We start from the raw sequence: 22,540 nt of genomic DNA on the forward strand, positions 1-22,540 counted from the left end.
GGGGGGAAGGTGGGACATAGCAGAGGGTGGGGGATGGGGAATCAGGGATGGCAAGACAAAGGGCAAGGTATGCAGGACGTAAGAATTGGAAAATTATTTGCTGAGAACATATATGTGGATATACTTGATTGAGACAATGCACAGTGTATTTTGGATGGAAAATTCATTTGTGTGTTGTGATGGTGTAAAGTGAATTAATAAATAAGAATAAATGCTCAAAAAAAAAGAGCAAAAAAAAAATTTTTTAAGTTTACTTGACTCACAGTGGAGTCCATAATAGTAGTCACTAAATGTGACTTTGGATATCTTTGATTTTTGTATATTAAGTGTAGAATTCTTTTTTGCTTACAAAGCTAGTCAATTTCAGTTCATTTCCAAGTTTTTTTGTTTGTTTGTTTTTTAAAGATGGGTTTGGGGGACCAATAGGTGTCACGGTGGTTAAGGAGCTGGACTCTCCTGTGCTGACTGCTATTCAGGTCCCAGACTCAGCAGCTTAAAAATCACATTGGATACATATGCATGCATGCCCAAAATCCTGAGAGGAGAATGGATCTCTCTCTCTCTCTCTCTCTCTCTCTCTCTCTCTCTCTCTCTCTCTCTCATAGGCAAGAGCACACACCCTGTGGCATATACCTAAAAAAAAAAAAGATTTGGACAGGTATCTTACACTACCTTCACCTATCGTACACACATCTTTAGTCCCTTTTGTCCCTATAACTGGATTGGTTTGAAAAACATCTTGCTCTTAACTGCTGTTGACACAGCCATCTCAGACCAATCTTACTCTATGGAGGATTCAAAGAAAATTTTAGACCAGAGCAATAGTGTGAATTGTCAGAAAAATACCAGTTCTAACAAGAAGGCAAAGGGGCTTAGGATCACTATAATGAAGAATAATATTTCTGTAAGATTTCAGTGATTAGTTGTCCCTTTTTGAGAAGATTCCAGAGTCAGAATTGTGGGAAGCCTGGTTAAAACTGAGCAAAATAATTTTGTGTGTAGGCATGTGTCTGTATGTCTGTAATCTAATAGAAGGCATAGTATCATCACAATTCTGATCTGTTTGACTATGGAATTCTGTTCTTGTAGAATACTTACTAACAGGCAGTGGAACTAAGATTTAGAAGCTACAGCTCAAGTATCAAACATTCACATTCTAATATGAATACATATGTCAACTCAAGTAATTAATAAAAGGCTTTGTATATTCTTTAATATTGCTCTCCCCACCAGGAAAAATTATAGAGTTGATTGTGGGACCAGTTAACTGTAGCTAATTCATAGCAATAAATAAGTAAGTGACAGTGTTTCATAAAGTAAAAACCACTTGTGTTAAAATCATTTGAGTTGCTTTTACAAAGGTGCAAATTCCTGTGACCCTCTGTACATTTACTGAATTGGAATATCTGGGTTAGACAGAAAGATACTAGTTTAAAAGAGACACACTATGACATTTTTTTGCACGTTTGAATTTGAGAGTTATTATATTAGGATATCTGTCTAACTTAGGGGGGAAAAAGACGTTTAGGCTTGAAACATTTTACTGTTTTCTTTTATAATTCCATAATTAGTAAGTGTTATAAGGACCCCAAAATTGTATACTAAACTGAGCAGGCTTTCAATTTTGATTATTTGAGAATAAAAGGAATAAATCAAATCTCTAGATCTTCAAGGATAACCTGGAAAAAAAATAAGACGTTGGTCAATTTAATCTTTTCCTTTTTTTTTTTGTCTTTTTTTTTGGAGAGGTTTTTGCTATAGGGAGCGTGCACTTGCCAGACAGACAGAGACAGAGAGACAGAAAGCGAGAAATCACCCCCCGGGGGGGATGGCCACACCGCAATCCCTTCTCCTCCATTCTCCTCTCGGGATCTTGGGCACGCACGCACATGCGCCTAGCGTGAGTTCTAAGCCACCAGGTCCGGGACACGAACCACAGTCGACTACGTGGGAGCCCAGCGACATAGCCATTACGCTAACTGCTGATCCCAATTTAATCTTTTTCTTTGAGCACTTACTTATATCAAACTGAAGTATTACATATTACACCTCATTATCATTAACTTTAAGGTTTTCTAACTTCAGATTACTACAATCTTAATTTTACATACGCTACAAAAATAAATATTTCTTGGGGCTGGCAGGTGGCATTGTAGTTAAGGACACTGGATTCCCACATGTCTGATAGCAGTTCGAGTCCATGACCTAGTGGCTTGCTGTCTCACTTTCTCTCTGCACCCGCACTCTGGTAAAATTAAAATGAATAAATTAATTAATTAATTAAATTCAAAATAACTCTTGAAATAAATAAAGGAGTGCTCATAGTCTCCCCGCCCCTCCCGCAATGCTCTACCCAGGATCTCCTCAGCCTGCCTGCCTGCTGTGGCCAACAAGAAAGCAGCCTTTGATGATACAGTGGAAGAATGTGTGATCAATGAGGAGTACAAAATATGCAAAAAGAACACTCCTTTCCTTATGATTTGGTGATGACTCATGCTTTGGAGTGGCCCAGCCCTACCGCACAGTGGCTTCTAGATGTAACCAGACCTGAAGGGAAAGATTTCAGTATTCATCGACTTGTCCTGGGGACACACACCTCAGATGAGCAAAGCCACCTGGTGATGGCCAGTGTACAGCTCCCTAATGATGATGCTCAGTTTGATGTGTCACACTACAACAGCGAGAAAGGAGAATTTGGAGAGTTTGGCTCATTTAGTAGAAAAATTGAAATAGAAATCAAGATCAACCGTGAAGGAGAAGTAAACTGGGCTCTTTATATGCCCCAGAACCCTTGCATCATTGCAACAAAGACTCCATCCAGTGACATTCTTGTTTTTGACTATACAAAACATCCTTCTAAGCTAGACCCTTCTGGAGAGTGCAACCCAGACTTGCATCTCTGAGGACACCAGAAGGAAGGCCATGAGCTTTCTTGGAACCCAAATCTCAGTGGGGACTTACTTATTGCTTCTGATAACCATACCATCTGCCTGTGGAACATCAGTGCCATTCCAAAGAAAAGAAAAGTGGTGGATGCAAAGACCATCTTTACAGGACATACAGCAGTGGTGGAAGATGTTTCCAGGCATCTGCTCCATGAAGCTCTCTGGATCAGTTTCTGATGATCAGAAACTTATGATTTGAGATACTGATTCAAACAGTACTTCCAAACCAAGCCACTCAGTTGATGCTCACATTGCTGAAGTGATCTGCCTCTCTTTCATTCCTCATAGTGAATTCATCCTTGCCACAGGATCAGCTGATAAGACTATTGCCCTGTGAAACCTGAGAAATCTGAAAAACTGGAGTTGCATTCCTTTGAATTGCATAAAGATGAAATGTTAGAATTCAGAGGTCACCTCACAATGAGACTATTTTGTCTTCCAGCCTTCCAGCAGTACTGGTCGCAGACTGAATGTCTGGGATTTAAGTAAAATTGGAGAGGAACAATCCCCAGAAGATGCAGAGGATGGGCCACCGGAGTTGTTTATTCATGGCAGTCACATTGCCAAGATACCTGATTTCTCATGGAATCCCAAGGAACCTTGGGTGATTTGTTCTGTATCAGAAGACAGTAACATACAGGTGTGGCAGATGGCTAAGAATATTTATAATGATGAAGACCCTGAAGAAAGCAGGGATCCAGAAGGATAAAAGTCCTAGATATGTCTGCACTTTTTGTGATTTTAGATGCCCCCTTTTTCCTCTCAGCCCTGTGACTGATTTAACACTGATTTTGAGACATATATTAGACTATCCCTCTGTGATAGAGGTTAGTCCTTGACCACTAATTTGATACCATCTCCATTTGGGGTGACCTGTTTCACCAGGAGGCCTGTTACTCTCCATGACTAACTATGTAAGTGCTTATAATGGAATAAATTGTTTTTCTACATAAGAAAAATAGATAGGGACCAGCAGTTAGCATAATGGCTATGTCGTTGGAATCCCACATAGTTGACTGCTGTTCAAGTCCCGGACCCAGTGGCTTCAACTCACGCTGGGCGCATGTGCATGCATGCCCTATAGCAAAAAAACTCTCAAAAAAATATATAAATAAATATATCCTTTTCCATTCCCTTCATTTCTTTAAACATTTATAAACATAACCCTTCAAATACATTTATTTTATTGTACATTCAGAAAATTCATGATTTTTGCCTTCATGCGTCTTTATAAATCTATTGTTATGTCTGGCCATATTTATTGTCTGTCTCTTTTCAAATGCCTGATAATTTTCAGTTTCTCTAATGTCATTTAAATAAACTATTGTTGTAGAGTGCAACCGAATGAACAACCACCAAAGCCAGATTAAGGTTAAAGGGAGTCTTTATTAGCTGGCCAGTGACTACAGCCTGAGGCTTAGGGTCTGAGATCAGAACTGCAGTCCCAACTGAAGTTTGAGCAGTCGTTTTATAGGGGGTCACCAGGAGATTTCCATACACACAGTTACAGAAGCTAAATTGAGCAGGTTAACTATTTCTGAGGGAACTCTCTAGACCTTTGTTTAATGGTCTCCATGGCTCTGGGCAGAGGTCTGGTGATTGATAGTTACGTTGCTAAGGAACAGCTAAACAAAAGAGTTTCAGGATAGTTAGCAAAGACAGTAACAGGTACAGGATGTCGCCCCAGATATGATTTTCTGTATGGCTAGCACAAGCTATTTTTTCATGGGAAGAGCAAGCAGGTTTACAGAAGCAGACAGCCATGTAAGGGTAAGGGAACAAAATGGATGAACAGTTGCTCATGTGCAAGATCTAATATGCAGCTTCCATACTATCCAAAATTAATATTGTTCTATAGTTCTCTGCACTAAAAAATAGCATGTTTCAGAAGTATAAGAAATACTTATTAAACATAATTTTTAAAGTTTTGGTTCTAAGAAAAGTAATTTAATATTCAAGAGGACTAATACTGTAATGGGATTCTTGGTTAGGTGCATCTTTAGTTTAAATGCAAATGAGCCCACTATAAAGATATTTCAATATAAAGCAAAATATTGGATGCACTGATCAGTTGCATATATTATCTCCATAATCATAACGGTTGCAGTTAAAAGTAACTGAAAAGTTATTACAACCTAGGTTTTGTTTTTTGGGTTTTTTTGGTTTTTTTAAAGAGAGATTTTTTGCTATAGGACATGTGTGCTGGCCAGAGAGACAGAGAGACAAAAAGCAAGAAAGCACCCCCCAGGGGGAATGGCCACACTGCAATCCCTTCTCCCCCATTCTCCTCTCGGGATTTTGGGCACACACACACATGCCTGGCATGAGTTTAAGCTGCCAGGTCCGGGACTTAAACCACAGTGGGAGTCCAGTGACATAACCGTTACGCCATCTGCTGGTCTGCCTAGATTTTATATAATGCTCTAAATGTTCATTATTTATATAATCATTATAATTACTTATTTAAGGGAACCGAACACATAATCTTCAATATGAATCAAACATCAGTTGAACACCATATTACTACCTCACAATCAAGAAGGCCCTTTGGTAAATTTATATCACAGCTAAAGATGTCTGGTTCCCAAAGAACATCTGCATGTCTAGCTAACTGTATAAGCTAGTGACATTTTTTAAAACTCACAATTATTGTTTCTGGGTAGATAATTATAGCATCATGTTTGTGACATATGGTGTGGGACACATCTGCTATTCATACTTTTCTAGTGACTACTCTAGTTTTTTGGGGGAAAACCCTGTTTTTAAGCTTTCTTTGTGAAAATGTCATCTCTGTCAGACTGAAAATCAAGGGAATGTTCAATAGCCCCCAAATATGCCCATCATACCTGCTGTTATAAAAATTTAAACTGTGAGTGGGTGGCACAAGAACAGAAAATGATAAAAATCAATCATGAGATAAATCTTCCTGGAAGAGCCTATGTTGCTGTCAGAGCTGCTTCCTTCCTCTTTCTGCCAGCTTTCCCTTCATTTGGGTCAATTTCTGTTTCAACCAAATAGCCCAACCAAAAATACCTTTACAGAATATGTTCAAGAGAATTACAAATTCATTTATTGCTCACAAGAATCAATTGGTAAACCTTTATTTTATCAAGTACTGACTTATCTATTTCATGATAAAAAAGAAGTATAAAAATTCCCTACCTTAAAAAGATTGCAAAGTAATTGTAAACATATGGCATTTTCACATACAGAAACAATACAATTACTAATTGAAGATAGTTTATAATAAATGCCACTATTTGAATAATATAAAATACAGAAGATTTTTCTGTTGTTCAGAAAATATTACTTCCTGTGATGGACATAAGAAAGGTTTTATTTTATAGATGGACATCAGATACACACATTTAATTTTTAATAGAAAATTGGTATGGACAAATTTCCAGCAGTTTAAATATATGAAGGTTGGCCTGGGTTGTATTCAGAGAACTAGTTTAGAGAAAGGATGTGAAAAATAGTATAGCGCAATTATAATATAATTACCGTGTGTTAATTAAGTGTACCCAAGGCTGCATGGTGACTTTGTAGTTTAGTTGTTTAGCTTACTTTCATGAGCCAACCTTTAACACTTGGAAGAGGAAAACATGATAAAATAGTCAATTACTTGATGTCCTTCCATCTAACATGGGGGTTTAATGTGAGGCTGCCTGGCATCTGGAACAGAGTCAAAACAGTAAGATAAACAAGATAAAGGAGGGGTGCATACTTACTCCATAATAACTGACAAATCTTACAGCTGCTTTATACCACCTTAATGTAACTGGGACTGTGCAGTTTCAGTGAGATTATTTTTCTTTTGTAAATGCTGCATGTCAGTTATAACTAGAATCAGAATTTTTTATTTATCAGCATTGAAGATAAATAGCTTGCTATTTTATTAATACTTAAACTTCTGAGACCACTCTATGAGTTAATTTAAGTTCCAACATGTTTAATTTTTTTATCAATAATTAAAATAGTCTCCTTGGTACTAAGTAATTATTATTAAATATTCAAATTTGTCTTGGACTTAGTACTATTGCCAAGAAAAACCCCCATTCAGAAAACTGCAGTGGGGGCCAGCATGTGGGGTGGTGGTTAAGGTGTTGGACTTGCACAAATGGGAACATGGTTTGAGTCCTGGACCAAGTGGCTTGAACATCACACAAGGCACATGGGGTGCATGCCGAAAATCCTGAGAGGAGAATGGAGAAGGGATTGCAGCGTGGGCATCCTCTTCGGGGCGGGAGGGGGACTGATTTCTCACTTTCCTTCTCTCTATCTTTGTCTCTCTTTCCAGCAAGCATACACACCCTATGGCAAAAAAAAAAAAAAAAAAAAAACATGTGAAGAACCTGGTCAGTTGTATTGGCATCAGCAACACTAGGCAGAAGAGAACCTCTTGTGTTGCTGGACCTGTACAACTTTATGACAATACTAGAAGCTTTAAATTGAGGTCATCTATAACCATCATGTTATGCTATGGACAACTTAAAGTTGATATCTTGGTGGTAGTTTATTTAAAAAAAAATAGTTGTCCTAATAGTAAATATAATTAATGTCAGCTCATAGAATAACACACATACATACATAGATACTATGTTATAGGTACTATGCTAGCTTTGAATTGTTTCAAGCTGTGGGACTGGGTTATGAACAGTTGTTAGTTATGTGGGTTCAAGCTCCCTTAACTAGGCTACGGGTCTGTCCCAATATCATATCTTTTGATTTTCATAATATGGCATGACCATTATTAACATCCCCCATTTTTAAAATGAGGAAGATTTTCAGATGTCATTTTTTTTTTACACAAAAAGAGAGATTAAATCCCAAATTTATCTAGTCTTAAGTTGTTGTTGTTTTTTTTTTTTTTTCCCAGAACACAGGATTTCTAAATGAGACTTATCATCTCTCCATTCTGTTTACCTTCTCTTCCACCTCTTTCCTGTTAATTTAGAACTTGGTGCCCAAAAAGATAGGCACTCAGGTCAGATTGACCCAGACATGATGAGTCCTGGCTCTACTATTCACCCTTTCTGAAACTGAAACAATGACACAAGTTCTCTAAGTCTCAATTTCTTCACCCTTAAGATGGAAATAGTAGTTATACTATCTTTTTGTGGTGTTATTAGGAGTAGATTCTAAAGGATTTGACACAATGCCTCAACAGGTGAGGCATCACCTGTGATGATCAGGGATTATTATAATAATTACATCAGTGATTATTAGTATTCTTGATTTTCATATTGTCATTAAAAATTCAATTTTTTTAATCATTCAAGTGAAACAAACTCATTCATACTTAATTTTTCTCCTTTCTCTTACCTACTACATCTAGTTAATAATGAAGATTAATTTGTTAAATGATTCTTGAACAAATTTGTCCTTTATAATTTCTCAACAACAGCTAGAAATCTAGTCCCTATAACTCTTTCCTGATTATTCCCAGAATCATGCCATGGATGTTCCTGTCTCCTGTTTGGAAATTTCAAATATGAAATTCACACATTCTGAAGTTTGAGCATGATAAGCAGTTGGAACATGAAAGACAAATACCTAAACTCATTTGATCTCATCTATTTTATTTCTACTTACCATGTGTTCAAATGTACAAAATATTATTACAGTAGTTGCCAGTGTTTGGATGGAGATTGGTGGGGTCGGTATTGGTCAATGCATAGAAAATTTCAGTTAGAATAAGTTCAAGTGATCTGTTGTACAACTTAGCGACTATAGTTAATAGCAACATATTGTGTTCTTAAAAATTGTTTAGAGTATATTTTAAATACTATCACCACACCAAAAAAAAAAAGTATATGAAGTAATACAGATGTTAATCAACTTGATGTAGGTATTGATTTAGCTGATCAATACAATATACATATTTCCAAACATCACATTATACATGATAAATGTTTACAATCTTTATTTTGTCAATTATAAAATAAATGTTATTTCATATACTGCTATAAAAAGTCATAGTCACATTTGTATTTACTTCATAAGTAAATATGTATCTATTAGATATGTTTTAATCAATTTTGTTTTAGGAACAGTCAAATAGTCCTATCTTGATATGAATATAACTTCTATCAAAATGCAAAGTTCTAACAAAGTTAGTTTAAAGACCTCAGGTGGCTTTATTTATGATTCTATATTAGATCAGGTAACATTTCATTCCATAAAATAGAGTTAAGTGTTCCAAGGAGTTGTATAGAAGAGGTTGGTTTATAGACAGAGAAAAGCTAAAGAAAATATAAAGAACAAAAAGTAGATTGATCTTTTCAAAGTTACTTTTCTTGTAAACTGGGAACAGAGAGACAGATTAATGCAGAAGAAATGTCATTATCATGCCAACTTGAGATAGGCAGGTTTGGGAAATTTGGCTTTCTCATTCTGCTGGTTTCTCAGAAGTTCAGATAAACAGCTTAGTTTTAGCTTGATAATGTGGAATTTTAGCATGAGTGACTCTATTTTGGTCTGGTCTATTGGGGTCTAGTTTAGAAGCTTAGTCTGAAACAATGGGCTCTTATAAGTTTTATTTATCACTTCTTCATTTGTACAACTAATCATCCAAATACTATATTATAATGCCATACAAAAAATTTTAAATCTCCAGTTGTCCACCATTGTTTTCAAGATTCTATATATTCTAGTTTCATTTCTACTTTTATATTTCACTCATTTTAATATATTTTATCATATGTAGTTTATTATAATTTTATGTTGCTTTGGCATCTATTTTTAAATGTAAACGTAACCTTTACAGACAGGAAGCAGGCTGCTACCCTTTACATATTTCCCAATATTATACCCCACTAAAATGGCTCCAGCCAGTGGACTGAGACAAAAACATAAGGTTTCCCATGTAGCCAGCATGCTAGACCCCTTGTCTTCCCATCACATCTTCTAAGCTTGACATTTGCCTGGGAACTTAACATAACTTGCAAAATACAATATAAACTGCTAGTTGCCTCTCTCACTCTTCTCTCTCTCTTTCTCTGCCTGTGCTTCCTTTTGTGCTCCCTGTGGGTGTGCTGTGTGCCCCCTAGGGTCTGTAAGAACCAAAAAGACCTCTTAAATGTTAAATTATTCTTTATCATTGAAACCAAGCCTGCACTCTGACTCCTGTTCGTAACACACAGGCAGGTAGATCCTGATGGTGCTTTTCTGCTTTGGCCTGTTAGCTGCTGGAAAGAGTAGGTACCAAATGTGTTAATAATGAAACCCAAAGGATTTTCATTCAAAACACCCTTTGTCTACTTTACTTGAGTATATTGCACAATTTCCCACTTCTGCACTTATTCCCAGAATTACCAATTCATATTCTTTTTACCTTCCTTTCTGTTTTACGTCCTGTTTTCTTTCTAAATAGATTTTGTTACTAAAAATGAGCCAAGCACTATGCTAGGTGCCAGGATCCAAATATGAAAATATAATGCTTATTTTAATAATGTAACATTCTTACAAAAGAATTCACTCATAAACACACAATCCTGTCCTGTTTCATAGACTCCTGTCAAAAATTTTCTTATGAGTCTCTAAGCATTTTAACTGTATTTGTAGTTTAGAATTTATGTTTCGTACTATTCTGTAGTTATTGTACCTTTTTCATATTCCCTCTACTGTATCACATCTTTGTTTATCCGCTCATTTATTCACTCAGTAGATAATCGTTGAGGTCTTACTCTGTGGTAGAAAAAATAATGAATCACCCAATAATCAGATCAGGGGCAGTGTAGAGACTACTGAAAATCTAGTGCAGGAAAACAACACTCAGAATAGAGGGAGAAAAGTTTTGTGAAAAATTGACATTCAGTGTTTTTTTTAGAAGCAGAAGTATGTGGAAAGTCCTAACTTAGTTGAATATCCTGACATCTATTTTAAAGCTTGGTTATATTTTTAATTTGAATTATATAAAGAAAGGGCACCATAACTCTTTCACTCTGTTGAGTATCCAATATCTTAATACATCCCTGACTTTCATTATTTGAGATCAGTGACTAGGACACTGGACATACTAGGTGCTTAACAAATGTCACTGTTATATACAATATACCATTCAGTAGATAAATATGTGAAGTTGCTGTCTCTAAAAAAAAGTTGGTTTAGGATAAGGTCGTTCGATCTAACAAATGAAAATATAGAATAGCTAGTTAAACTTGAATTTTAAATAAACACTGTATATTACATGATACATGCTTAAACTCAAAATGTTAATTGTTGCCTATGTCAAATTTAAATTTAAATGGGTGTCCTTCATTTTAACTGGCAACTTTACATAAGTGGAATCTTAATTAAATACCATCAATATTAAAATAAAGCTTTAATGACATTTGTTATTTAAAAGAAAATTGGGAACAGCAGTTAGCGTAATGGCTATGTCGCTGGACTCCCATGTAGTCGACCGTTGTTTGAGTCCCGGTCCCGGTGGCTTAAAACTCACGCTAAGCGTGTGTGTGTGTGTGTGCCCAAGATCCTAAGAGGAGAATGGAGGAGAAGGGATAGCGGCATGGCCATCCCTCTGGGGGGGTGATTTCTCGCTTTCTGTCTCTCTGTCTCTGTCTGGCGAGCACACGCGTCCTATAGCAAAAAAAAAACTCTTAAAAAAAAAAGCAAATTGACCATCTAGATGGTAGAAACAGTTCTTAAGTGAATTTTAGGTTTTGTGTCCTTCCACAAACATGCAGATACGTATTTAAAGCAATCTGAAGAAGATAAATGCTACTGTGGAATTGCAGTGCAGACATAGCCCATGGATTGTCCTGTGAGGAAACATACACCACACGTGCACTGAATGAGTCAATACATTTTTTATATGAATAAAAGTTAAATGCTGTTGATAATTCAAGGAAGAGTAGCTATTTATTTCACTATAGAAGCTTTTAAACAGCAAAGTTAGGGACCAGCAGTTAGTGTAATGGCTATGTCACTGGACTCAAGTCCAGGGACTCTCATGTAGTCGACCATGGTTCAAGTCCCAGACCCGATAACTTAAAACTCATGCTGGGCATGTGTGCGTGTGTGCCCAAGATCTCCAGAAGCGAATAGAGGAGAAGGGATTACAGTGTGACCATCCCCCCTGGGGGGTGATTTCTCACTTTCTGTCTTTCTCGCTCTCTCTGTCTTTCTGGCAAGCGTATGCCTATGGAAAAACCGTTCCCAAAAAAAAAAAAAAAAAAACTTCAAAGTTAACTGACTTCCCTTTTCTTCATAGTACAAATTCCTTTCTGAGTTCTGCACTTTTATTTTTGTACTTGCTTTATGTCCAATTTGTCTTTTTTTTTTTTAATTTTCATTTCTTTTTTTTTTTAGAAGTTTTTGCTATAGGGCGCATGCACTTGCCAGACAGAGAGAGAGAGAGAGATAGAAAGCAAGAAATCATCCCCCGGGGGGATGGCCACACCACAATCCCTTCTCCTCCATTCTCCTCTCAGGATCTTGGGCACACATGCACACGCGCCCAGTGTGAGTTTTAAGCCACCGGGTCCAGAACACGAACCGTGGTCAACTATGTGGGAGTCCAGTGACATAGCCATTACGCTAACTGCTGGTCCCTTAATTTTCATTTCTAACCTCTGCTTTTACCCCACTCCTTAGCCTATCTGTTGTTCATATTCCTAGCATATTTTTCAAGCTGTAAGACCCAGAACTCAAACCCTGAACAGCCATATGGGATCCAGCTTCTTTTGCACAGCCCTTAATTGCTGCATTATGGGACTGGCCTGATTAATACCATTTTAAGCATAAACTTTCTACTGAAAAACTTCATTGAAAAAGAGCTAGCTTGGGTTTTTAAGCTTCCATTGCTCATAAATGATACAGAACACTCACGTTGTCCTTTTCCATGGTAAACATATGTCACCAACTATTACAAGTGTGAAACAGGAACTATAATGCTAAAGTAACCAGAGCCTTTCTACTGCTTTCAAATTCATCCAAGGCTCTTATTTCAACAACACTTTGATGTTGAACCAGGGGAGAGTTCAGTCAAGCAATTTTGTTATGAGAGCCAATATTTGAACCATAAATTACTGAACATGAAATATATTGCTTGTGTAAAATGTCACAAGTTCTACCATTAAGTAAGACTTTGAAATTAGTAACAACCTGAAAGAGTTTAAGTGAGAGTTACAGGGCCTTAAAATGCCACATGTATATAATTCCTCAAACAGTGGAATAAATTTTACACTCATAATGCTTCCTTCCATGACCCTTTACTATCTCAGTACAGTCTTTTAAATGTAATGATTGTTAACATTCCTTCTCTGTATTTTGGCAAAGTTAGTTTGTTTTGAGTATGTAAAGTGCTGCTGAATGATCCTAACAGAGGTAATTATATTTCTTTTTTCTGTGATTGAGTGAAATTGGATGAAATTAGAAAGTTTAAAACCCAAGAGGAAGAATCATCAAAAGGTTTCATTGAAACTTGTCTCCTCTAAGTTTCTACTCAGTGTAGGTTAACAGTGATTTAAATACACTTTCATCTGAAAACTGATATTCTCAATTAAGCTCCTAATTTAAATAAATAAATAAATAAATAAATAAATAAATACATTTGTTGCCAATGTCAGATATGAATCTAAGGCACTATTCTAAATCTCCGAAATATATTTGCCTTTACATTTAAACTGTAGATGAGAGGGTAGTTATATACACTGAATGCCGCATGCTTTTACCTATTATAACTGTTGAAATAAGTAGATCTTACTTACAAAGACTAGACAACTTACCTCAAACAAAAGTCATTTAACCTTGTGGTGAACCAACTTTCGAGATAACCTCCAGCTCCCTGAAGTTCACACCTCAAGTATATCTTTGCCTATTTTATCAGGGTTGGTCTGTGTAACCACTAGAAGATTCCAGAAGTGTTGATAAGCAATTTCAGAGGCTCCTTCTTTGCTCTCAGTTACTTATTCCAGGAAAAGCCAGCTGCTTCATTACAGGACACTCAGCCAGCCAGTAGAATAGCCTATGAGACAAGGAGCTGAGGCATTCTGTGAAGAGCTTTGGGAGCGAGCCATCTTGGAAGGGGATTCTCCTCCCAGTTGATTCTTCAAATGAAGGACCTGCCAATCAATACCTATTGCAGCTCAGGAGACACTCTGAGCCACAGCAACACAACTAAGCAGCAGTGGGATTCCTCACTGGAAGAGTGTGAGGTAATCTGTGTTTCTTTAAGCTGTTAAATTTTACGGTAATTTGTTTCACAGCAATATATAACTACAATAGAAACATTCTTTTCTCATGTGAAGCACAGAAAATTCTGAGTGAATTAGAATTATAAGAGAATCATTAATTAGAAAAATCTTAACTCATAGCATTCCAGAAATGCCTTCAGCCAGTATTGAGTAAAAGGTAACAAAGAAAATTACATCATCAGCATTATAAGTCCAACAATCAGTATGTACTTTGCTTTTCTTTATTTTTAATTTGCTAAAGGGCATGTGCACTCTCAAGAAACAGAAAGTAAGAAAGCACCACACTTCGCCTCCAGGGATTGTCCGCCTCAAGTCCCTTCTCCACTTTTCCTTTTGAGATTTTGGGCATGCACACACATTGCCTGACATGTTTTCAAGCCACCAGGACCAGGACTTGAATCATGCAGTAAACCATGTGAGATCTAGCTGCCTTAGCCACCATACCACTGGCTTGCTCTAGAACATCCTTTTGAGTTGTTTTTGTGTATCTAGAATATTCAAATAAGTTAATATACAAATATGAAAGAGAAAAGTAAACATTTATATTATTGGCACTATTAATTATTATTTCTCAAGAAAGCAATGTTGGGACCAGCAGTTAGCGTAATGGCTATGTCGCTGGACTCTCACGTAATCGACCGTGGTTCGAGTCCTGGACCCAGTGGCTTAAACACACGCCGGGCGCTTTTGCTCATGTGCCAAGATCCCGAGAGGAGAATGGAGGAGAAGGGATTGTGGCGTGGCCATCCCCCCTGGGTGGGTGATTTCTTGCTTTCTGTCTCTCTGTCTCTCTCTGTCTGGCAAGCACATGCACCCTATAGCAAAAACCTCTCCAAAAAAAAAAAAAAAAGCAACTTTAACCATGATTTTATAAGGACAAGAGAACTGCTTAAAAAGAATTTTTAAAGGTCAGCTGGTGGTGTGACAGTTAAGGTGGCTAGATGTTATATGGACAACTGCATGGTCTAGTCCTGGATCAAGAAGCCTCAAGTACATGCTGTGTGTGTGTATGTGTGCATGTGCGTGCACCCCAAATCCCAAAAAGAGGGAGAAATGGAAGAGAAGGGATTGTGGCATGACCATTCTATGTGGAAGGGGTGCTTTCTCACTTTCCCTCTCTCACTTTCTGGCTTTCTTTCTCTCCCCCGTCTCTCTCTGGTGAGCACATGCACACTCTAGTAAATTTTTAAAAATTATAAGTCAAACTAATAAATAATGTATTTTTACGTGCACAATTTCAAAATAACTCCTTTATTTTCTTCACTGAATTGACATCCTTAAAAAAAAATTAATGTTTCAACTTAAATAATCTAAAGAATAGTCAATAATTTTATCTTCCTTGAACATTTTTTTCTTTAGCACTCCTGAGAGATACTTCTACAAGGAACATAGATCTCAAACTGAGTTAAGTTCCTTGGTTTCTAAATATTAACAGTTATTGTCCCTTGTATACCAGTATATTATATTAGACCACCCTAAAGGTATTGCCATATACATATTCCTTCTCTGTTATTAGTTACTTAATATTTTTCTTCAAATTGATTCACTTTCTTTAATAGTTATATTTTTGAAGCTACATTACAATAAATATATAACTTGTAAAAAAAATTACTTTATGTTTTGTCTAAAGTCAACTAAAATGTTCCTTATAGTATAGCTCTTACCTTATGGTAAATGGTGTTCTATTTGTTGCACAATGAGTAATAATACTGCATGACATTTCTTTCACCCATTGAATAAAAATACTTTTAAATGTTATTTAACATTAAATTTTATAATGTAATATTTTATATTTTATAAAAATATTGTAACAAATAATATTTTAACATTTCCTGGTTGATATCTTTTCCTATCACCAGAGATCACAAACTTCTTATGAGTACAGATTATGATAATCATAATAGTCATTATTTCTTAGTCCTTACATTTATTAATAGTAGGATTCTTGTTTCTAATATGCACGCAAGTAAATATCTGATTCTCATCTATAAACATAGGTGAATTGCCAGCCTATCATATTGGTCTCATCTCCTTTATACATGTTTCATCAACTTTTCACTCCTCTCCAGCATTTTTATTTTTATTTTTTCCATCAACTGCATTTTCATACCTTTGTATTCACTACTCTGTTTGAAATCATTTTTCCTTTACTGCAATGAATAATGCCATGTTCTTGTTTCAGATAAGTGAATATTCCCTCACAGACTTGGCCATGTATCCTTCAGTGGCTCTCACATATTCCTATTTCATTGTTCTTATTTGTACTTTAATCCTTACCACTTTTATGGTAAGGTAGTAAGGATATTAACTTAAAATGAAATATTTTCTCATAGTCTGATTTCCTTAAGGTCAGAGATCTCCAGTGCCTAGTAAAATTTCTAGGACATATAAATTTTAACGTAATTTGAGTTGCATTAAACCAGTGCACCTTGGATTAGTTTGAAGTAAATTCTGTTGAAATGAGGTGAAAAATAACTGAAAATTAGGAGCAGACATCTTCTGACTGTTGCATACTACATGTTCTCAAGAACTCGAGTTAGATAAAAGAAGGGGTAATTTTACTACCATATTGTTGCAGAGACAATGCTATTTGCTTGCCAAATTCCTGGGTGCACAGACTACATTTCTTGGCCTCTTGAAACCAGGAAAAGCCATAGGATGAAGTTCTGTTCAATAGACTATGAATGAAAATAATGATAAAGATAAGTACCTAAAAATACTTCTTCTAGGATCCTCTATGCTTAGTCCCTCTTTTCTCTTTACTTCTGTCAAGATGTGGAGGATCAAGTGGAGTACTGAAAGATTCTAAGGTGGAAGGACCTTGGGTTCTTCAAGGAATAAATGAGTGGAGTCTGTCCCTTGATCCACCAACCTTTGGTTCACCAACACTAGACTCTTGACCTGGGCAAGAAATGTTTTATGTGCTTTAAGCCACTGAGATTTTTTAGTTTCATTGTTTGTTTGTGTTTTTTATATAGAAAACAGTTTTTTATCCTACTGTACATATAAAATTCAGTTTCTTAAGCCTGAGATTTTACTTGTTCTGCCTCATTTTTCTGGTGTGTTTGTCATGGGAATGATGGGCAAATAGTTTTTAAAGCTGTCAGGAAAGAAAAACCATACATGAATTTCATTCTTTTTTTTTATTATTTCATTTTCTTTTATACATTCAATCACATTATTATTTGGCTTACAAAATGGATATTTCAACAGGTGAACATTCATTCTTAATTCTGTTATACATGCCTTTAATAGAAAATGTTTATAAGGCACCAGAAATATTAGGACATTTATATACAGTATTTTGTTATTGCCATTTAAAATCTTGGTATTAAACATCTATTCCTGGTAATAGTTTGGAAATTCTCAATCATTCACTCAGAATTATCCTTATAAAATATTTATTGCCAGGGCCAGCAGGTGGCATGGTGATTAAGAAACTGGACTCCTAATGGCCAACCATGGTTTGCTATAGGGCTTGTGCTCTTGCTGGAAAGACAGGAGGGAAAGTGAGAAATCACTTTCAGGGGACATGACCATGCCACATTCCCTCTCACAGTAATCTAACTACACAGTCGGCTCTGTGGCATCCAGCAACCTTAACCTTTATGCCACCTGCTGGACCTATAGCTTATCTTTAATTATCAATTATTCTGTTGGATTTGACAGGGGATAGGATGTAGCCTTTTTAAATGGACTTTTCTTACTTAACAATATGCATGTAAGGCTCTTTGTATATTTTTGGTCATTGTTGTCTCTTGGTAGCTCATTTTTCATTCCTAAATAATATTCTATTGTTTGGATATTACCATAGTTTATTTTTTCATTCACCTGATGAAGGATATTTTGCTTCCTTCCAAGTTTTGGCAGTTATAAATAAAGCTGCTCTAAATATCCATATACAGGTCTTTATGTGAACATGCTATCAACTCCTTTGAGTGAATACGGTCAATGAAAATAAACCAAACTATAATATATTCAAATAGGTTATTTCTAAGCCAAAAGATGAGTGACTATAGCTCACATTACAGCCCAGATGGGCATAATTCTACAACATGCTGACTGAGGTTTTAAAGGTAAAAATCACGAACAGAAAAGGACGGAGAATAGAGAGATTATACTAATTATTGTTTTGTAACAGTTATGCTTGGTTACAGGTATCAAAAATAAGGGTGGTATTAGTCTGAGATTACACAGTGTCGGAGTAGATGTTTTTTCTAGCATACATACCCTGTGTGTGTGTTTTTTTTAATTATTATTATTTTTTAAATTATTATTTATTTAACTTTATTTATTAATTCATTTATTTTCATTTGACCAGAGAGAGACAGAGAAGGAAAGGGAGAAAGGAAGCCGTCAGGTCTGGAACTCGAACCGTTTTCGGCCATGAGGGAGTGTCCAGCACCTTAACCACTACGCCATCTGCTGGTCCCCAGAGCAGATGTTTTTGCAGAATTAATCTTGTTATGTTTCAGTAGTCTTGTATAAGATTATGATTCTTAAAGAGATCTCTAAATGATGATTCTTGTTATCAGACATGCTGGTATGTCTACATGAGAAATTACCTACCAATGGCCTTCCTGGCTTGGCTTAGTCAGGGTTCACCCAAATGATTCCATTTTGATTTTGAAAGACTTTCACAATACCAAAGAGCATGGTTTCTATGTCATGTGGTAAGAGGATGTTTAATTTTATAAGAAACTGCCAAACTATTTTTCAAAGTGACTGTAGCTTTCTGTATTTCCAGAGGAATAAATTAGAGTTCCCATTGGACCACATCTTTGCCAACATTTGGTATGGTCAGTAGTGGTATTATCCTGGATTTTAGCCATTCTAATTTGTGTATAATGATAGCTCATTGTTTTAATTTCCCTGAAGACATATGATGTTAAACATTTTAATATGTTAATTTGCTATCTGAATATTTTTTCTGGTGAGGTGTCTCTTCTGATCTTTTGGGCATATTTTAATTACATGATTTGTTTTCTTATTGATTAGTTTTAAGAGTTTTTGGGTGATTTTAGTTATTAACCATTATCAAATATGCATTTTGCAAAAGTTTTCTTTTAGTATTTGGCTTGTGATATTAATTTTTAAAATATTTTAAGTGTATTTTTTCCATAAGAGAGAGACAGAGAGAGAGAGAGAGAGAAAGAGAGAGAGTCAAGGACCCCAAAAGGGTTTATAACACAATCTATCCCAAGTCTCAGCCAGCCTGAATCATGGGCATGAGTACATGTGCCCAGAGTCCTCAGAGAATTCTAAGACACAAACCGAGGTCCAGTTATATTACCTCTGAACCACCAATTGGCCCCTTAAAATATTTTAAATATTTTTATTTTGTATTTTTTTTTCTTTTTTTTTGGATATGTTTTTGTTATAGGGCGCGTGCGCTCACCAGACCGAGAGAGACAGAGAAGACAGAGAGACAGAAAGCAAGAGATCACCCCCCAGGTGGCATGGTCATGCCGCAATCCCTTCTCCTCCATTCTCCTCTCGGGATCTTGGGCATGCACGCACACGCACCCAGCGTGAGTTTTAAGCCACCGGGTCTGCGAACCACGGTCGATACGTGGGAGTCCAGTGACATAGCCATTACGCTAACTACTGGTCCCTTTATTTTGTATTTTTTAAGGAAATATATATATTTTAAGAGTCATAAATTATTGATCATAAAATTAATAATAATAATGATAAATGTGTTAATTATAAAAACAGGATTTTTTCATAAAGCAAAGTATTAAATATAATTTTTAAAATCTTGATCCTATATGTCTCTTACAATATTTAGCTTGTGTCAAAAACTTTTCTTTTTTTTAACCGAGAACATTTATTGCCTGACTAATCATTAAAATCCTTAAGATGACTGGATAGTGCAACAGCTTCCCTCTTGGGTTTGGGTGTTGTTTCTTCACGGAATCTATGCCCGAATCTGCAGTATACAATTTTTAGGTGCCTCATTCAACCAGTCCCAGTGGTATTGCGTCTTTTAGCCTTGGCACTCCAGCTATACTTTTCTCTTGCGCTTGGTGGGGTAGCCACATTTGCCACAGGTCGACTTCTGAAGGTGACAGGCCTTAGAACCACAGTGGCGACACAACGTGTGTGTCTTATTGTGACACTTCCCAAACGATGATGTTCCCTTCGTCATCTTGCTTCTGTGGCTGGGACCAAACAGCCAAAAACTTTTCTATAATAAAATTTTCATGATATTTAACATAAATGATACATTTGATAAACTCATCTGAAATAAAGACATTCCATTTTGATGAAATTTAAAAAGCACTAAGAAATATCTAGACATAATTGTGTTCACATTTTACAGATAAGTTCATCTCATAATGCTAATGTAACAGATATAATGCTTCACTTAAATTTAATTGGGCAGCTAAGTCCTTTTGTAGTTTCATAAAGATTGAGTAGTGACCACACAGTATTGACAAGAAAAAGTCTTTATGAACATCAAATCAATACATGCTTTAAAAAAAGTCAATTGAACATACTTCATTTGTAAATTGTCCACAAAGGATTCCATTTACTCTTTTATGAAAGCACTTTTACTATAGAAAAAATCAATAATTTGTCATCTAAATGTTTATCTTATAGTTCCCAATGACCTCAATTTATTTCCAAGTGTTCCTATTAATACAGATATTGAATAGGAAAATACCATGAATTAAAATTTTCTTTTTCAGGAGAAAATTAAAGTACCACAGTTTGGGAAGAGACCAGAGAGATTAGTTTTTCCCAAGAACTGCCAGGACCCTTCTTGCAAAAACCCTGAAATCCCATCATTGTTTGAAATACTGCAGTAATAGATTTCTTTAACTTACAGTGTAGTCCTTTCCAAATTTGCATAGATCCAATTTTTTAAATAGTCTTTCTATCTGTAGTATGAGAGGACTTCAAAAAGTTCTTGAAAAAAATTATATCTGAAGTATGGGTTTATTTTGGTGAAAAATAAATTGAAATTCATGCATTGTTCTTTTTTCATAATATGCATTTTCAAATTTTTGAAGACCCTCCTTCATATTTTGACACAAATTATTCTTTTCACCCACTTTTTCTAAGGTTTATACAGTAAACATACTTGTTTAGGCCATTTTAATACACTTTTGTATTCCAGGCACTATTCTAGGAGTTGAGAATATAATAGTGAACATGATCACAGATAAAAATCCTTTCCTTAATGGAAAGTATTTACTCTCTCATGAAAGAGGTCAAAGAAAAAACTTTAAAATATGTAAAATATGTTATCTGGTAACAAGTGCTGTCTTGAAAAATAGGCATGGTAAGGAAGATAAGAAGTGTGTGGGTCATTGGGAATTGAGGAAGGAGAGATGCAATTTTAAATGGGTTGGTCAAGGAACTCCTCAGATAAGGTGACATTTAAGTAAAGATCTGAAGGTTATTATGACCTATGTAGATATCTAGAAGAGCTTCCTAAGAACTAGGATGAACAATGGCAAAAGTCCAAAGGTGGGGTATCTCTAGTTTGTTCAAGATTGAACAAGGCAGGTATTACGGTTTGTATATTGGTTTGTTCCTCAAAGTTTTATGTTTTAAAATTTGGGTTTGCAAGGTGTTGATGCTTAATGAGTGGTGATTGGAGCATGATGATTGTATCATGGAGGCAACACTCTCCAGAACAGATTAATGATGTCTCAAGAGACCCAGTGAGTTCTAACTCTTGTGAGAGTGTATTAGTTCTCCCAAGAGCTATCAATAGTTGTTATAGAGTAAGAACTGTTCGCATCTTGCTCTCTTTATGCACATACCTGCCATGCTTTATGCTTCTTAGATTATGTTGCAGGTCAGCCGTATGCCACACTTCCACTTTTGGACTTGCCAGCCAATAGAATTGTGAGTCAATAACTCCCTATTTCTTGGTAAATCACTCAATTTCAGGTATTTCTTTTTTTTTTTTTTTCCCAAGGTTTTTGGTTATAGGGCATGTGTGCTCACCAGAAAAACAGAGAGAGACAGAGAGACAAAAAGTGAGAAATCACTCCCCCAAGAGGGGATGGCCACACTGCAATCCCTTCTCCTCCATTCTCCTCTTGGGATCTTGGGCATGCACACACACTCGGTGTGAGTTTAAGCCACCGGGTCCAGTACTCCAACCTCGATCGGCTACATGGGAGTCCAGCGACATAGCCATTATGCCAATTGCCGGTCCCTCAATTTCAGGTATTTCTGTTAACAACACAAGAATGGACTGGGGCAGTAGGCAAGGTAGCTAGAGTAGACAGAATGAGAGTAACAGGATATTATGTCAAATGAGTGATGGAGACCAAATAAAACAAGGCTCTGTAGGCCATTAGCAATTTATTTGGCAGTTTATCACAATCAAACTGAAAGCCATTTGGAGCATTTGGAGCAGATCATCAAAAT

General features: G+C 36.1%; 2 pseudogenes; one reads left to right on the forward strand and one right to left on the reverse strand.

Annotated features, from left to right (window-relative positions):
- Positions 1–2,471: 2,471 nt before the first annotated feature.
- LOC102478897 (histone-binding protein RBBP4 pseudogene) lies at positions 2,472–3,654 on the forward strand (annotated as a pseudogene).
- A 16,333-nt stretch (positions 3,655–19,987) lies between these two features.
- Positions 19,988–20,297, reverse strand: LOC106735471 (60S ribosomal protein L37 pseudogene; annotated as a pseudogene).
- Positions 20,298–22,540: the final 2,243 nt, after the last annotated feature.

Source organism: Tupaia chinensis, unplaced genomic scaffold, assembly GCF_000334495.1.
Source record: "Tupaia chinensis unplaced genomic scaffold, TupChi_1.0 Scaffold000406_1, whole genome shotgun sequence".
Taxonomy (NCBI): domain Eukaryota; kingdom Metazoa; phylum Chordata; class Mammalia; order Scandentia; family Tupaiidae; genus Tupaia; species Tupaia belangeri.